This window comes from Etheostoma spectabile, unplaced genomic scaffold, assembly GCF_008692095.1.
Source record: "Etheostoma spectabile isolate EspeVRDwgs_2016 unplaced genomic scaffold, UIUC_Espe_1.0 scaffold00018244, whole genome shotgun sequence".
In the NCBI taxonomy this organism is placed as follows: Eukaryota; Metazoa; Chordata; class Actinopteri; order Perciformes; family Percidae; genus Etheostoma; species Etheostoma spectabile.
The window spans coordinates 1-14,444 of NW_022604173.1; the positions used below are offsets into that span (position 1 = coordinate 1).

The window sequence follows — 14,444 nt, forward strand, 5'->3', positions numbered from 1 at the left end:
AATGGCCGTGATCTCATAGTGCTTGGTACTTTGCGTTGCGGCGGCTACGCAACCCCGTTAGGAATCTGGGTCACGGCACCTGTGAGGAGCTACTTTCTGTTGTTCCTTTGAATTACTACTTCTTCTGCTTTACTTTACATTGATAAAAATGGACAGCTTAGCCTAAAAGTCCTTCAAGAGTCCCCAAATTTTGGACAACAACAAACATTTGACTGGCCTTCTCTACTTTTGCCAACAAAGATCACAAACTATTGCATACAATGGTGAGGAAACGTAGCTTTTTTCCCAATGCTGAATGTAGGGCTAGTGGCGCAATGGATACGCGGACTACGAATCAGAAGATTCTAGGTTCGACTCCTACTAGCTTGATGCTCTTTAGCACCTAAATCCGTTGTTTGTCATTTCCAACTTTACACCCCAACACAAACACTACAAAGAAAATGGACCTATATGAAGAGCCAAATGATGTGTTCTCATTGTTTCAACATGTGTGTAAATTTATCTAAGCCCCTTGGTGTCAGTCAACTACAGCAATAATCAAGCTGATGTTTTCCTGTTTTGCTTGCTAATCATCTTTCCTTGAAAAAACTAATTTGTCCCTGAAGGACAGAATCAGCAGTGCTAGATAAACCATCCATGAAATTTTCATTTGTTAGTCAACAATTAGAGAAAGCGGGAAAATATCAGTAGAGTTGAAGTTCAGAGTTCCAACTATGCTATCACAACAACAAGGCCACTGCTACAAGTGGCCGTGATCGTATAGTGGTTAGTACTCTGCGTTGTGCCGCAGCAACCCGGTTCGAATCCGGGTCTCGGCAACTTTGAGAAGCTTGATCTCTGTTATGCCTCTAAATTGTTCCATCCTCTGCTTCATTTTACATGATAGAAACTGGACAGATCAGGATAAAGGTCCTGCAGAGGCCCCACGTTTTGGATTAGAACAAAGATTTGACTGGATTTCTGTACATTGGCAACAAAGATCAACTGTTTGCATAGAATGGTGTGAGAACCCAGATACTCCCAATGCTCTCTGAACCTAGGGCTTTGTGGCAATGGGTAATGTGTCTGATTAATTTCACAAGACGTAAGGGATGACTCCTGGATAGTTTGTTCTGTCTTTAGCTATTAAATTACTTGATACTCATTTCAAGTTTACTCCCGGTACAAACTGTCTATCACAGTAAATTTATACGTATGAACAGTCTAATGATGCGTAAATAGCTTTTCAACATGTGCTAAAACAGCCCTAAATCCTTCAATTTAACTCAAGCAAATCTATCATCAAGCTTTCTTTGTATTTGTTTTTTTCGAATCAGCAGCACTAGATAAACTATCCCTGGAATTATCAGTTGTTACTCTTCAATTAGGAAACCTAGAAATAGCAGCATATTGTGATTCAGATTCCGACTATGCTATCACAACAACGCGGCAATTTCAATACCAATGGCCGTGATCTCATAGTGCTTGGTACTTTGCGTTGCGGCGGCTACAGCAACCCCGTTAGGAATCTGGTCACGGCACCTGTGAGGAGCTACTTTTCTGTTGTTCCTTTGAATTACTACTTCTTCTGCTTTACTTTACATTGATAAAACTGGACAGCTTAGCCTAAAAGTCCTTCAAGAGTCCCCAAATTTTGGACAACAACAAACATTTGACTGGCCTTCTCTACGTTTGCCACAAAGATCACAACTATTTGCATACAATGGTGAGGAAACGTAGCTTTTTTCCCCAAAGATGAATGTAGGGCTAGTGGCGCAATGGATAACGCGTCTGACTACGAATCAGAAGATTCTAGGTTCGACTCCTAGCTAGCTCGGATTGCTCTTTAGCACCTAAATCCGTTGTTTGTCATTTCCAACTTTACCCCCCAACACAAACACTACAAAGAAAATGGACATATATGAGAGCCAAATGATGTGTTCTCATTGTTTCAACATGTGTGTAAATTTATCTAAGCCCCTTGGTGTCAGTCAACTACAGCAATAATCAAGCTGATGTTTTCCTGTTTTGCTTGCTAATCATCTTTCCTTGAAAAACTAATTTGTCCCTGAAGGACAGAATCAGCAGTGCTAGATAAACCATCCATGAAATTTCATTTGTTAGTCAACAATTAGAGAAAGCGGGAAAATATCAGTAGAGTTGAAGTTCAGAGTTCCAACTATGCTATCACAAAACAAGGCCCCACTGCTACCAAGTGGCCGTGATCGTATAGTGGTTAGTACTCTGCGTTGTGGCCGCAGCAACCACGGTTCGAATCCGGGTCTCGGCAACTTTGAGAAGCTTGATCTCTGTTATGCCTCTAAATTGTTCCATCCTCTGCTTCATTTTACAATGATAGAAACTGGACAGATCAGGATAAAGGTCCTGCAGGAGGCCCCACGTTTTGGATTAGAACAAAGATTTGACTGGATTTCTGTACAATTGGCAACAAAGATCAACTGTTTGCATAGAATGGTGTGAGAACCCAGATACTCCCAATGCTCTCTGAACCTAGGGCTTGTGGGGCAATGGGTAATGTGTCTGATTACATTTCACAAGACGTAAGGGATGACTCCTGGATAGTTTGTTCTGTTCTTTAGCTATTAAATTACTTGATACTCATTTCCAAGTTTACTCCGGTACAAACTGTCTATCACAGTAAATTTATACGTATGAACAGTCTAATGATGCGTAAATAGCTTTTCAACATGTGCTAAAACAGCCCTAAATCCTTCAATTTAACTCAAGCAAGCTATCATCAAGCTTTCTCTGTATTTTTTTTTTCGAATCAGCAGCACTAGATAAACTATCCCTGGAATTATCAGTTGTTACTCTTCAATTAGGGAACCTAGAAATAGCAGCATATTTGTGATTCAGATTTCCGACTATGCTATCACAACAACGCGGCAATTTCAATACCAAATGGCCGTGATCTCATAGTGCTTGGTACTTTGCGTTGCGGCGGCTACAGCACCCCGTTAGGAATCTGGGTCACGGCACCTGTGAGGAGCTACTTTTCTGTTGTTCCTTTGAATTACTACTTCTTCTGCTTTACTTTACATTGATAAAAACTGGACAGCTTAGCCTAAAAGTCCTTCAAGAGTCCCCAAATTTTGGACAACAACAAACATTTGACTGGCCTTCTCTACGTTTGCCAACAAAGATCACAACTATTTGCATACAATGGTGAGGAACGTAGCTTTTTTCCCAATGCTGAATGTAGGGCTAGTGGCGCAATGGATAACGCGTCTGACTACGAATCAGAAGATTCTAGGTTCGACTCCTAGCTAGCTCGGATTGCTCTTTAGCACCTAAATCCGTTGTTTGTCATTTCCAACTTTACCCCCCAACACAAACACTACAAAGAAAATGGACATATATGAAGAGCCAAATGATGTGTTCTCATTGTTTCAACATGTGTGTAAATTTATCTAAGCCCCTTGGTGTCAGTCAACTACAGCAATAATCAAGCTGATGTTTTCCTGTTTTTGCTTGCTAATCATCTTTCCTTGAAAAACTAATTTGTCCCTGAAGGACAGAATCAGCAGTGCTAGATAAACCATCCATGAAATTTTCATTTGTTAGTCAACAATTAGAGAAAGCGGGAAAATATCAGTAGAGTTGAAGTTCAGAGTTCCAACTATGCTATCACAAACAAGGCCCCACTGCTACCAAGTGGCCGTGATCGTATAGTGGTTAGTACTCTGCGTTGTGGCCGCAGCAACCACGGTTCGAATCCGGGTCTCGGCAACTTTGAGAAGCTTGATCTCTGTTATGCCTCTAAATTGTTCCATCCTCTGCTTCATTTTACAATGATAGAAACTGGACAGATCAGGATAAAGGTCCTGCAGGAGGCCCCACGTTTTGGATTAGAACAAAGATTTGACTGGATTTCTGTACAATTGGCAACAAAGATCAACTGTTTGCATAGAATGGTGTGAGAACCCAGACACTCCCAATGCTCTCTGAACCTAGGGCTTGTGGGGCAATGGGTAATGTGTCTGATTACATTTCACAAGACGTAAGGGATGACTCCTGGATAGTTTGTTCTGTTCTTTAGCTATTAAATTACTTGATACTCATTTCCAAGTTTACTCCGGTACAAACTGTCTATCACAGTAAATTTATACGTATGAACAGTCTAATGATGCGTAAATAGCTTTTCAACATGTGCTAAACAGCCCTAAATCCTTCAATTTAACTCAAGCAAGCTATCATCAAGCTTTCTCTGTATTGTTTTTTTCGAATCAGCAGCACTAGATAAACTATCCCTGGAATTATCAGTTGTTACTCTTCAATTAGGGAAACCTAGAAAATAGCAGCATATTTGTGATTCAGATTCCGACTATGCTATCACAACAACGCGGCAATTTCAATACCAAATGGCCGTGATCTCATAGTGCTTGGTACTTTGCGTTGCGGCGGCTACAGCAACCCCGTTAGGAATCTGGGTCACGGCACCTGTGAGGAGCTACTTTTCTGTTGTTCCTTTGAATTACTACTTCTTCTGCTTTACTTTACATTGATAAAACTGGACAGCTTAGCCTAAAAGTCCTTCAAGAGTCCCCAAATTTTGGACAACACAAACATTTGACTGGCCTTCTCTACGTTTGCCAACAAAGATCACAACTATTTGCATACAATGGTGAGGAAACGTAGCTTTTTTCCCAATGCTGAATGTAGGGCTAGTGGCGCAATGGATAACGCGTCTGACTACGAATCAGAAGATTCTAGGTTCGACTCCTAGCTAGCTTGGATTGCTCTTTAGCACCTAAATCCGTTGTTTGTCATTTCCAACTTTACCCCCCAACACAAACACTACAAAGAAAATGGACATATATGAAGAGCCAAATGATGTGTTCTCATTGTTTCAACATGTGTGTAAATTTATCTAAGCCCCTTGGTGTCAGTCAACTACAGCAATAATCAAGCTGATGTTTCCTGTTTTTGCTTGCTAATCATCTTTCCTTGAAAAAACAAATTTGTCCCTGAAGGACAGAATCAGCAGTGCTAGATAAACCATCCATGAAATTTTCATTTGTTAGTCAACAATTAGAGAAAGCGGGAAAATATCAGTAGAGTTGAAGTTCAGTTCCAACTATGCTATCACAAAAACAAGGCCCCACTGCTACAAGTGGCCGTGATCGTATAGTGGTTAGTACTCTGCGTTGTGGCCGCAGCAACCCCGGTTCGAATCCGGGTCTCGGCAACTTTGAGAAGCTTGATCTCTGTTATGCCTCTAAATGTTCCATCCTCTGCTTCATTTTACAATGATAGAAACTGGACAGATCAGGATAAAGGTCCTGCAGGAGGCCCCACGTTTTGGATTAGAACAAAGATTTGACTGGATTTCTGTACAATTGGCAACAAGATCAACTGTTTGCATAGAATGGTGTGAGAACCCAGATACTCCAATGCTCTCTGAACCTAGGGCTTGTGGGGCAATGGGTAATGTGTCTGATTACATTTCACAAGACGTAAGGGATGACTCCTGGATAGTTTGTTCTGTTCTTTAGCTATTAATTACTTGATACTCATTTCCAAGTTTACTCCGGTACAAACTGTCTATCACAGTAAATTTATACGTATGAACAGTCTAATGATGCGTAAATAGCTTTTCAACATGTGCTAAAACAGCCCTAAATCCTTCAATTTAACTCAAGCAAAGCTATCATCAGCTTTCTTTGTATTTGTTTTTTCGAATCAGCAGCACTAGATAAACTATCCCTGGAATTATCAGTTGTTACTCTTCAATTAGGGAAACCTAGAAAATAGCAGCATATTTGTGATTCAGATTTCCGACTATGCTATCACAACAACGCGGCAATTTCAATACCAAATGGCCGTGATCTCATAGTGCTTGGTACTTTGCGTTGCGGCGGCTACAGCAACCCCGTAGGAATCTGGGTCACGGCACCTGTGAGGAGCTACTTTTCTGTTGTTCCTTTGAATTACTACTTCTTCTGCTTTACTTTACATTGATAAAAACTGGACAGCTTAGCCTAAAAGTCCTTCAGAGTCCCCAAATTTTGGACAACAACAAACATTTGACTGGCCTTCTCTACGTTTGCCAACAAAGATCACAACTATTTGCATACAATGGTGAGGAAACGTAGCTTTTTTCCCAATGCTGATGTAGGGCTAGTGGCGCAATGGATACGCGTCTGACTACGAATCAGAAGATTCTAGGTTCTCTAGCTAGCTCGGATTGCTCTTTAGCACCTAAATCCGTTGTTTGTCATTTCCAACTTTACCCCCCAACACAAACACTACAAAGAAAATGGACATATATGAAGAGCAAATGATGTGTTCTCATTGTTTCAACATGTGTGTAAATTTATCTAAGCCCCTTGGTGTCAGTCAACTACAGCAATAATCAAGCTGATGTTTTCCTGTTTTTGCTTGCTAATCATCTTTCCTTGAAAAAACTAATTTGTCCCTGAAGGACAGAATCAGCAGTGCTAGATAACCATCCATGAAATTTTCATTTGTTAGTCAACAATTAGAGAAAGCGGGAAAATATCAGTAGAGTTGAAGTTCAGAGTTCCAACTATGCTATCACAAAAACAAGGCCCCACTGCTACCAAGTGGCCGTGATCGTATAGTGGTTAGTACTCTGCGTTGTGGCCGCAGCAACCCCGGTTCGAATCCGGCTCGGCAACTTTGAGAAGCTTGATCTCTGTTATGCCTCTAAATTGTTCCATCCTCTGCTTCTTTTACAATGATAGAAACTGGACAGATCAGGATAAAGGTCCTGCAGGAGGCCCCACGTTTTGGATTAGAACAAAGATTTGACTGGATTTCTGTACAATTGGCAACAAAGATCAACTGTTTGCATAGAATGGTGTGAGAACCCAGACTACTCCCAATGCTCTCTGAACCTAGGGCTTGTGGGGCAATGGGTAATGTGTCTGATTACATTTCACAAGACGTAAGGGATGACTCCTGGATAGTTTGTTCTGTTCTTTAGCTATTAAATTACTTGATACTCATTTCCAAGTTTACTCCGGTACAAACTGTCTATCACAGTAAATTTATACGTATGAACAGTCTAATGATGCGTAAATATTTTCAACATGTGCTAAAACAGCCCTAAATCCTTCAATTTACTCAAGCAAAGCTATCATCAAGCTTTCTCTGTATTTTTTTTTCGAATCAGCAGCACTAGATAAACTATCCCTGGAATTATCAGTTGTTACTCTTCAATTAGGGAAACCTAGAAAATAGCAGCATATTTGTGATTCAGATTTCCGACTATGCTATCACAACAACGCGGCAATTTCAATACCAAATGGCCGTGATCTCATAGTGCTTGGTACTTTGCGTTGCGGCGGCTACAGCAACCCCGTTAGGAATCTGGGTCACGGCACCTGTGAGGAGCTACTTTTCTGTTGTTCCTTTGAATTACTACTTCTTCTGCTTTACTTTACATTGATAAAAACTGGACAGCTTAGCCTAAAAGTCCTTCAAGAGTCCCCAAATTTTGGACAACAACAAACATTTGACTGGCCTTCTCTACGTTTGCCAACAAAGATCACAACTATTTGCATACAATGGTGAGGAAACGTAGCTTTTTTCCCAATGCTGAATGTAGGGCTAGTGGCGCAATGGATAACGCGTCTGACTACGAATCAGAAGATTCTAGGTTCGACTCCTAGCTAGCTCGGATTGCTCTTTAGCACCTAAATCCGTTGTTTGTCATTTCCAACTTTACCCCCCAACACACACTACAAAGAAAATGGACATATATGAAGAGCCAAATGATGTGTTCTCATTGTTTCAACATGTGTGTAAATTTATCTAAGCCCCTTGGTGTCAGTCAACTACAGCAATAATCAAGCTGATGTTTTCCTGTTTTTGCTTGCTAATCATCTTTCCTTGAAAAAACTAATTTGTCCCTGAAGGACAGAATCAGCAGTGCTAGATAAACCATCCATGAAATTTTCATTTGTTAGTCAACAATTAGAGAAAGCGGGAAAATATCAGTAGAGTTGAAGTTCAGAGTTCCAACTATGCTATCACAAAACAAGGCCCCACTGCTACCAAGTGGCCGTGATCGTATAGTGGTTAGTACTCTGCGTTGTGGCCGCAGCAACCCCGGTTCGAATCCGGGTCTCGGCAACTTTGAGAAGCTTGATCTCTGTTATGCCTCTAAATTGTTCCATCCTCTGCTTCATTTTACAATGATAGAAACTGGACAGATCAGGATAAAGGTCCTGCAGGAGGCCCCACGTTTGGATTAGAACAAAGATTTGACTGGATTTCTGTACAATTGGCAACAAAGATCAACTGTTTGCATAGAATGGTGTGAGAACCCAGACACTCCCAATGCTCTCTGAACCTAGGGCTTGTGGGGCAATGGGTAATGTGTCTGATTACATTTCACAAGACGTAAGGGATGACTCCTGGATAGTTTGTTCTGTTCTTTAGCTATAAATTACTTGATACTCATTTCCAAGTTTACTCCGGTACAAACTGTCTATCACAGTAAATTTATACGTATGAACAGTCTAATGATGCGTAAATAGCTTTTCAACATGTGCTAAAACAGCCCTAAATCCTTCAATTTAACTCAAGCAAAGCTATCATCAAGCTTTCTCTGTATTTGTTTTTTTCGAATCAGCAGCACTAGATAAACTATCCCTGGAATTATCAGTTGTTACTCTTCAATTAGGGAAACCTAGAAAATAGCAGCATATTTGTGATTCAGATTTCCGACTATGCTATCACAACAACGCGGCAATTTCAATACCAAATGGCCGTGATCTCATAGTGCTTGGTACTTTGCGTTGCGGCGGCTACAGCAACCCCGTTAGGAATCTGGGTCACGGCACCTGTGAGGAGCTACTTTTCTGTTGTTCCTTTGAATTACTACTTCTTCTGCTTTACTTTACATTGATAAAAACTGGACAGCTTAGCCTAAAAGTCCTTCAAGAGTCCCCAAATTTTGGACAACACAACATTTGACTGGCCTTCTCTACGTTTGCCAACAAAGATCACAACTATTTGCATACAATGGTGAGGAAACGTACTTGCTTTTTTCCCAATGCTGAATGTAGGGCTAGTGGCGCAATGGATAACGCGTCTGACTACGAATCAGAAGATTCTAGGTTCGACTCCTAGCTAGCTCGATTGCTCTTTAGCACCTAAATCCGTTGTTTGTCATTTCCAACTTTACCCCCCAACACAAACACTACAAAAAAATGGACATATATGAAGAGCCAAATGATGTGTTCTCATTGTTTCAACATGTGTGTAATTTATCTAAGCCCTTGGTGTCAGTCAACTACAGCAATAATCAAGCTGATGTTTTCCTGTTTTTGCTTGCTAATCATCTTTCCTTGAAAAACTAATTTGTCCCTGAAGGACAGAATCAGCAGTGCTAGATAAACCATCCATGAATTTTCATTTGTTAGTCAACAATTAGAGAAAGCGGGAAAATATCAGTAGAGTTGAAGTTCAGAGTTCCAACTATGCTATCACAAAACAAGGCCCCACTGCTACCAAGTGGCCGTGATCGTATAGTGGTTAGTACTCTGCGTTGTGGCCGCAGCAACCCCGGTTCGAATCCGGGTCTCGGCAACTTTGAGAAGCTTGATCTCTGTTATGCCTCTAAATTGTTCCATCCTCTGCTTCATTTTACAATGATAGAAACTGGACAGATCAGGATAAAGGTCCTGCAGGAGGCCCCACGTTTTGGATTAGAACAAAGATTTGACTGGATTTCTGTACAATTGGCAACAAAGATCAACTGTTTGCATAGAATGGTGTGAGAACCCAGATACTCCCAATGCTCTCTGAACCTAGGGCTTGTGGGGCAATGGGTAATGTGTCTGATTACATTTCACAAGACGTAAGGGATGACTCCTGGATAGTTTGTTCTGTTCTTTAGCTATTAAATTACTTGATACTCATTCCAAGTTTACTCCGGTACAAACTGTCTATCACAGTAAATTTATACGTATGAACAGTCTAATGATGCGTAAATAGCTTTTCAACATGTGCTAAAACAGCCCTAAATCCTTCAATTTAACTCAAGCAAAGCTATCATCAAGCTTTCTCTGTATTTGTTTTTTTCGAATCAGCAGCACTAGATAAACTATCCCTGGAATTATCAGTTGTTACTCTTCAATTAGGGAAACCTAGAAATAGCAGCATATTTGTGATTCAGATTTCCGACTATGCTATCACAACAACGCGGCAATTTCAATACCAAATGGCCGTGATCTCATAGTGCTTGGTACTTTGCGTTGCGGCGGCTACAGCAACCCCGTTAGGATCTGGGTCACGGCACCTGTGAGGAGCTACTTTTCTGTTGTTCCTTTGAATTACTACTTCTTCTGCTGCTTACTTTACATTGATAAAAACTGGACAGCTTAGCCTAAAAGTCCTTCAAGAGTCCCCAAATTTTGGACAACAACAAACATTTGACTGGCCTTCTCTACGTTTGCCAACAAAGATCACAACTATTTGCATACAATGGTGAAAACGTAGCTTTTTTCCCAATGCTGAATGTAGGGCTAGTGGCGCAATGGATAACGCGTCTGACTACGAATCAGAAGATTCTAGGTTCGACTCCTAGCTAGCTCGGATTGCTCTTTAGCACCTAAATCCGTTGTTTGTCATTTCCAACTTTACCCCCAACACAAACACTACAAAGAAAATGGACATATATGAAGAGCCAAATGATGTGTTCTCATTGTTTCAACATGTGTGTAAATTTATCTAAGCCCCTTGGTGTCAGTCAACTACAGCAATAATCAAGCTGATGTTTTCCTGTTTTTGCTTGCTAATCATCTTTCCTTGAAAAAACAAATTTGTCCCTGAAGGACAGAATCAGCAGTGCTAGATAAACCATCCATGAAATTTTCATTTGTTAGTCAACAATTAGAGAAAGCGGGAAATATCAGTAGAGTTGAAGTTCAGAGTTCCAACTATGCTATCACAAAAACAAGGCCCCACTGCTACCAGTGGCCGTGATCGTATAGTGGTTAGTACTCTGCGTTGTGGCCGCAGCAACCCCGGTTCGAATCCGGTCTCGGCAACTTTGAGAAGCTTGATCTCTGTTATGCCTCTAAATTGTTCCATCCTCTGCTTCATTTTACAATGATAGAAACTGGACAGATCAGGATAAAGGTCCTGCAGGAGGCCCCACGTTTTGGATTAGAACAAAGATTTGACTGGATTGCTGTACAATGGCAACAAAGATCAACTGTTTGCATAGAATGGTGTGAGAACCCAGATACTCCCAATGCTCTCTGAACCTAGGGCTTGTGGGGCAATGGGTAATGTGTCTGATTACATTTCACAAGACGTAAGGGATGACTCCTGGATAGTTTGTTCTGTTCTTTAGCTATTAAATTACTTGATACTCATTTCCAAGTTTACTCCGGTACAAACTGTCTATCACAGTAAATTTATACGTATGAACAGTCTAATGATGCGTAAATAGCTTTTCAACATGTGCTAAAACAGCCCTAAATCCTTCAATTTAACTCAAGCAAAGCTATCATCAAGCTTTCTCTGTATTTGTTTTTTTCGAATCAGCAGCACTAGATAAACTATCCCTGGAATTATCAGTTGTTACTCTTCAATTAGGAAACCTAGAAAATAGCAGCATATTTGTGATTCAGATTTCCGACTATGCTATCACAACAACGCGGCAATTTCAATACCAAATGGCCGTGATCTCATAGTGCTTGGTACTTTGCGTTGCGGCGGCTACAGCAACCCCGTTAGGAATCTGGGTCACGGCACCTGTGAGGAGCTACTTTTCTGTTGTTCCTTTGAATTACTACTTCTTCTGCTTTACTTTACATTGATAAAACTGGACAGCTTAGCCTAAAAGTCCTTCAAGAGTCCCCAAATTTTGGACAACAACAAACATTTGACTGGCCTTCTCTACGTTTGCCAACAAAGATCACAACTATTTGCATACAATGGTGAGGAAACGTAGCTTTTTTCCCAATGCTGAATGTAGGGCTAGTGGCGCAATGGATAACGCGTCTGACTACGAATCAGAAGATTCTAGGTTCGACTCCTAGCTAGCTCGGATTGCTCTTTAGCACCTAAATCCGTTGTTTGTCATTTCCAACTTTACCCCCCCAACACAACACTACAAAGAAAATGGACATATATGAAGAGCCAAATGATGTGTTCTCATTGTTTCAACATGTGTGTAAATTTATCTAAGCCCCTTGGTGTCAGTCAACTACAGCAATAATCAAGCTGATGTTTTCCTGTTTTTGCTTGCTAATCATCTTTCCTTGAAAAAACTAATTTGTCCCTGAAGGACAGAATCAGCAGTGCTAGATAAACCATCCATGAAATTTTCATTTGTTAGTCAACAATTAGAGAAAGCGGGAAAATATCAGTAGAGTTGAAGTTCAGAGTTCCAACTATGCTATCACAAAAACAAGGCCCCACTGCTACCAAGTGGCCGTGATCGTATAGTGGTTAGTACTCTGCGTTGTGGCCGCAGCAACCCCGGTTCGAATCCGGGTCTCGGCAACTTTGAGAAGCTTGATCTCTGTTATGCCTCTAAATTGTTCCATCCTCTGCTTCATTTTACAATGATAGAAACTGGACAGATCAGGATAAAGGTCCTGCAGGAGGCCCCACGTTTTGGATTAGAACAAAGATTTGACTGGATTGCTGTACAATTGGCAACAAAGATCAACTGTTTGCATAGAATGGTGTGAGAACCCAGATACTCCCAATGCTCTCTGAACCTAGGGCTTGTGGGGCAATGGGTAATGTGTCTGATTACATTTCACAAGACGTAAGGGATGACTCCTGGATAGTTTGTTCTGTTCTTTAGCTATTAAATTACTTGATACTCATTTCCAAGTTTACTCCGGTACAAACTGTCTATCACAGTAAATTTATACGTATGAACAGTCTAATGATGCGTAAATAGCTTTTCAACATGTGCTAAAACAGCCCTAAATCCTTCAATTTAACTCAAGCAAAGCTATCATCAAGCTTTCTCTGTATTTGTTTTTTTCGAATCAGCAGCACTAGATAAACTATCCCTGGAATTATCAGTTGTTACTCTTCAATTAGGGAAACCTAGAAAATAGCAGCATATTTGTGATTCAGATTTCCGACTATGCTATCACAACAACGCGGCAATTTCAATACCAAATGGCCGTGATCTCATAGTGCTTGGTACTTTGCGTTGCGGCGGCTACAGCAACCCCGTTAGGAATCTGGGTCACGGCACCTGTGAGGAGCTACTTTTCTGTTGTTCCTTTGAATTACTACTTCTTCTGCTTTACTTTACATTGATAAAACTGGACAGCTTAGCCTAAAAGTCCTTCAAGAGTCCCCAAATTTTGGACAACAACAAACATTTGACTGGCCTTCTCTACGTTTGCCAACAAAGATCACAACTATTTGCATACAATGGTGAGGAAACGTAGCTTTTTTCCCAATGCTGAATGTAGGGCTAGTGGCGCAATGGATAACGCGTCTGACTACGAATCAGAAGATTCTAGGTTCGACTCCTAGCTAGCTCGGATTGCTCTTTAGCACCTAAATCCGTTGTTTGTCATTTCCAACTTTACCCCCCAACACAAACACTACAAAGAAAATGGACATATATGAAGAGCCAAATGATGTGTTCTCATTGTTTCAACATGTGTGTAAATTTATCTAAGCCCCTTGGTGTCAGTCAACTACAGCAATAATCAAGCTGATGTTTCCTGTTTTTGCTTGCTAACCATCTTTCCTTGAAAAACAAATTTGTCCCTGAAGGACAGAATCAGCAGTGCTAGATAAACCATCCATGAAATTTTCATTTGTTAGTCAACAATTAGAGAAAGCGGGAAAATATCAGTAGAGTTGAAGTTCAGAGTTCCAACTATGCTATCACAAAAACAAGGCCCCACTGCTACCAAGTGGCCGTGATCGTATAGTGGTTAGTACTCTGCGTTGTGGCCGCAGCAACCCCGGTTCGAATCCGGGTCTCGGCAACTTTGAGAAGCTTGATCTCTGTTATGCCTCTAAATTGTTCCATCCTCTGCTTCATTTTACAATGATAGAAACTGGACAGATCAGGATAAAGGTCCTGCAGGAGGCCCCACGTTTTGGATTAGAACAAAGATTTGACTGGATTGCTGTACAATTGGCAACAAAGATCAACTGTTTGCATAGAATGGTGTGAGAACCCAGATACTCCCAATGCTCTCTGAACCTAGGGCTTGTGGGGCAATGGGTAATGTGTCTGATTACATTTCACAAGACGTAAGGGATGACTCCTGGATAGTTTGTTCTGTTCTTTAGCTATTAAATTACTTGATACTCATTTCCAAGTTTACTCCGGTACAAACTGTCTATCACAGTAAATTATACGTATGAACAGTCTAATGATGCGTAAATAGCTTTTCAACATGTGCTAAAACAGCCCTAAATCCTTCAATTTAACTCAAGCAAATCTATCATCAAGCTTTCTTTGTATTTGT

At 40.8% G+C, this 14,444-nt stretch overlaps 13 non-coding genes across 13 annotated transcripts; all 13 read left to right on the plus strand.

Moving 5' to 3' along the window:
- Positions 1–1,743: 1,743 nt before the first annotated feature.
- On the plus strand, positions 1,744–1,816 carry trnar-acg (transfer RNA arginine (anticodon ACG)). Its single transcript has one exon. It is a non-coding gene; the product is annotated as a tRNA-Arg (tRNA).
- A 1,385-nt stretch (positions 1,817–3,201) lies between these two features.
- Positions 3,202–3,274, plus strand: trnar-acg (transfer RNA arginine (anticodon ACG)). Its single transcript has one exon. It is a non-coding gene; the product is annotated as a tRNA-Arg (tRNA).
- Positions 3,275–4,661: 1,387 nt separating this feature from the next.
- On the plus strand, positions 4,662–4,734 carry trnar-acg (transfer RNA arginine (anticodon ACG)). The gene has a single exon. It is a non-coding gene; the product is annotated as a tRNA-Arg (tRNA).
- A 382-nt stretch (positions 4,735–5,116) lies between these two features.
- Positions 5,117–5,188, plus strand: trnah-gug (transfer RNA histidin (anticodon GUG)). The gene has a single exon. It is a non-coding gene; the product is annotated as a tRNA-His (tRNA).
- A 2,384-nt stretch (positions 5,189–7,572) lies between these two features.
- Positions 7,573–7,645, plus strand: trnar-acg (transfer RNA arginine (anticodon ACG)). Its single transcript has one exon. It is a non-coding gene; the product is annotated as a tRNA-Arg (tRNA).
- Positions 7,646–8,028: 383 nt separating this feature from the next.
- trnah-gug (transfer RNA histidin (anticodon GUG)) lies at positions 8,029–8,100 on the plus strand. The gene has a single exon. It is a non-coding gene; the product is annotated as a tRNA-His (tRNA).
- A 937-nt stretch (positions 8,101–9,037) lies between these two features.
- On the plus strand, positions 9,038–9,110 carry trnar-acg (transfer RNA arginine (anticodon ACG)). The gene has a single exon. It is a non-coding gene; the product is annotated as a tRNA-Arg (tRNA).
- Positions 9,111–9,489: 379 nt separating this feature from the next.
- trnah-gug (transfer RNA histidin (anticodon GUG)) lies at positions 9,490–9,561 on the plus strand. The gene has a single exon. It is a non-coding gene; the product is annotated as a tRNA-His (tRNA).
- A 935-nt stretch (positions 9,562–10,496) lies between these two features.
- On the plus strand, positions 10,497–10,569 carry trnar-acg (transfer RNA arginine (anticodon ACG)). The gene has a single exon. It is a non-coding gene; the product is annotated as a tRNA-Arg (tRNA).
- Positions 10,570–11,958: 1,389 nt separating this feature from the next.
- trnar-acg (transfer RNA arginine (anticodon ACG)) lies at positions 11,959–12,031 on the plus strand. Its single transcript has one exon. It is a non-coding gene; the product is annotated as a tRNA-Arg (tRNA).
- A 386-nt stretch (positions 12,032–12,417) lies between these two features.
- trnah-gug (transfer RNA histidin (anticodon GUG)) lies at positions 12,418–12,489 on the plus strand. The gene has a single exon. It is a non-coding gene; the product is annotated as a tRNA-His (tRNA).
- A 937-nt stretch (positions 12,490–13,426) lies between these two features.
- Positions 13,427–13,499, plus strand: trnar-acg (transfer RNA arginine (anticodon ACG)). Its single transcript has one exon. It is a non-coding gene; the product is annotated as a tRNA-Arg (tRNA).
- A 384-nt stretch (positions 13,500–13,883) lies between these two features.
- On the plus strand, positions 13,884–13,955 carry trnah-gug (transfer RNA histidin (anticodon GUG)). Its single transcript has one exon. It is a non-coding gene; the product is annotated as a tRNA-His (tRNA).
- The last annotated feature ends 489 nt before the right edge of the window (positions 13,956–14,444 follow it).